The sequence below is a fragment of the Tupaia chinensis genome, unplaced genomic scaffold (genome assembly GCF_000334495.1).
Source record: "Tupaia chinensis unplaced genomic scaffold, TupChi_1.0 Scaffold000486_1, whole genome shotgun sequence".
NCBI lineage: Eukaryota > Metazoa > Chordata > Mammalia > Scandentia > Tupaiidae > Tupaia > Tupaia belangeri.
Genome location: NW_006159998.1, coordinates 193,801 through 196,803, shown reverse-complemented (window position 1 = coordinate 196,803; position 3,003 = coordinate 193,801). Strand labels below are relative to the sequence as shown.

The window sequence follows — 3,003 nt, the reverse complement described above, 5'->3', positions numbered from 1 at the left end:
TTTTAGTGGAAAAGCTTTTAGCTTTTCCTCATTCAGTATAATGGTATTAAAAAAGGTTAGTTATTAATCCATTTTTTCTGTTGGTCAGATATTCACCAAGTAACATATAATGTATAAAATATAAAGTCAGCTGTTTCACTAAACCAACCATATTAAATTAATCATGATGTTGCCTAATCAATAAAACCCGGGACAAAATATTTGTTGAAAATTATAAAGATTTTCCCTTACTAAACATTTTCTTTTACCATATTTGAAGCAAGTTTATTTATCAAAGTATTACTCATGTGACCTTGAAAATCACTTAATTTGTGTGAGCACTCTTTTTTAATCGAGTACAGATCCTTTATAACTAGACATAATTTTAATCCCAAAATGTCCTCCCCTCTATCTGCTGCACTATGCAAATTCTCTGGAGAGAGGTTAAAGTGAGTGGTATCCTTCCTCTCCCAACAATGTTTAATATACAAGCAGGTTTTGACTGGGAAGCAGCTGGTTGCAGTTGGGAAGCACTAGGCCAAAAAGCAGCAACTCTCTTCTCCTCCCTCTCTTTAACTGCTTTAGAATTTCCAATCATAAGTCTGCCTGGCTCCAAAAGACTGCTGCTTATATTATCTGGCCCCATCTCTCTCTGTCCTTATCTTTAGTTACAGATCTGATTTCTTAGGTGGGAGGAAGGAATATTCCTCCAGGGTGTTTTTTAGTGGAATTACCAAGCCAGCTCTGGTTCTTCCAGAGGGTTTTACCTCAAGCACTTCATAATTAAATTCCACAGGGAGAAGGCAAAAATGGGACTCGTGTTTGGTCCCTCTGTTGTATATCACTCCCTGATTTGTTCTCCATTTTTATCTCAGATCTCCTCATTAACTGTTCCCAGTTCTGGGGATAAAGGGCATGTTTCTTGCACAAAACCCAGGAAATGATGAAACTGCTTGATACTAACTTTACCATTGTTAACTTTTAACACATAAAACAAATTGGACATACATATATATATATTTTTCCTATTATTTTATTTAACTTTATTTATTTATTTATTTTTTATTTAGTTAGTTATTTTAGTTGCACCAGAGCAAGGCAGAGTGAGAAAGAGAAAGCAAGTTGCCAGGTCCAGGATGCAAACTGCAACTGGCCATATGGGAGTTCAACATCTATAACCACCATACCATCTGTTGGCCCCCAAATGTTTTGTTTTGTTTTGTTTTATGGCAGAATGCTTTTGTGCACTTTGTAGATATAGCACCTCTCCCAACCCGCAATAAGATCTGGTCACACTGTAATCCCTTTTTCTCTATTTCTCCTTTCCATGCCATATTGCACGCTCACCTGGTGTACTGCCCTTAGCATCAGGATGCAAACATGTTCAGCCATGTGGGATCTGTTCTCTACATAGTGCTTAACTGCTGCACCATCTTTTTTTAATGCTCTGGTTAATTTCAGATAGGGTGATGGGGAGTGGGGGTGCAACTTGTATATTCAAATTATGATCTGCTAAGCGACAACATAAAATGATGAAAGTACAAGGAGGTATCCTTGAAGTGAATGTTGTCTCTGGCACTTAGCTATGTGAGTTCCTGCAAAGATCAGAGCCATGTGCACAGAAGTCCATTTTATTAGCTTGTGCAGTTTAAATGACTGTCATTATTTTACTCTTCCTTTATAGACTTAGTAATTCAAAGCCAAACCCAAGAGTTTTGAGTTTAAATTTTCTGACATTTATTGAAATTATACCTATGAATATAACTTTACATTAGCTTTAAACATTGATACATATTATTGAATTATCCAAGAAACATACTGATTTTCTCTTTATTCTTCTGATACATTTCAGTATGTCCTAGTATTGACTTGATCAAACCCAGTAGAAGTCCTATTTTATCATCTAGAAGTAATGAGAGTTTCAAGAAAAATAGAACTGATTTGTTTAACATTGTACTTTTTTACTATTTCACCAAGTTCCTAGCAATGTATCAAATGGACTTCTGGCTGTCTGTGTATTTTTTGGTAACATCAGATACAACAATTTACAAAACTTCTTTATTCTTTCAAGAATAATCAAGAAACACAGTGCTTTCCAGCTTAGGCCCAGCAGAATGGCTCCTGCAAGGAAGGGTGGTGAGAAGAAGGGCCGTTCTGCCATCAGCGAGGTGGTGACCCGGGAATACACCATCAACATTCACAAGCACATCCATGGCGTGGGCTTCAAGAAACATGCCCCTTGGGCACTTAAAGAAATCTGGAAATTTGCCATGAAAGAGATGGGGACTCCAGATGTACACATTGATACCAGGCTCAACAAAGCTGTCTGGGTCAAAGGAATAAGGACTGTCCCATATCGAATCCGTGTTTGGTTGTCCAGAAAACAAAACAAGGATGAAGATTCACCCAACAAGCTCTACACTCTGGTGACCTATGTACCTGTTACCACATTCAAAAATCTACAAACAGTCAATGTGGATGAGAACTAATTGCTGATTTTCAAATAAAGTTATAAAACCAAAAAAAAAAATAAAAGAGAGAGAAACACAGTAAGAAAGAAAAAAATCATAATCAAAATATTTAATCTAGACTTCATTGAATTTAATTCTGGTAGATTAATATTTGACTATGTATTAATAATCCCTATACTACACTATAATATATTCTATGTAACCAAAGAATGAAAGACCGAGTATGAAATTCTGGGTACATAAATTTAAGGATTTAGTTATAAGGATAGTTTTGTGACCCAATATTTGCTAACTTAAAAAATATGATAACAAAAGTTAAAATAGGTGGTTATCTTATATTTATAGACAAGATTAGAATTTTAAAAGCAATTTCTTTGTATATTTATTTCTTTAAACATTTAAATATTCTTTTTTTTTTTTTTTTTGGGGGGTTTTTTATTTTTTTTCCCTAAGAATCATCATAGCATACAAAATGGGATTTCCCATCTAGAATATACTGCATAGTGGCTTAATCATGCATGTTATTGTCAATAATTTTCCATTTCTAGTTTCA

General features: G+C 34.9%; 1 pseudogene; it reads left to right on the top strand.

Annotated features, from left to right (window-relative positions):
- Nucleotides 1–2,093: 2,093 nt before the first annotated feature.
- LOC106735699 (60S ribosomal protein L31 pseudogene) lies at nt 2,094–2,468 on the top strand (annotated as a pseudogene).
- The last annotated feature ends 535 nt before the right edge of the window (nt 2,469–3,003 follow it).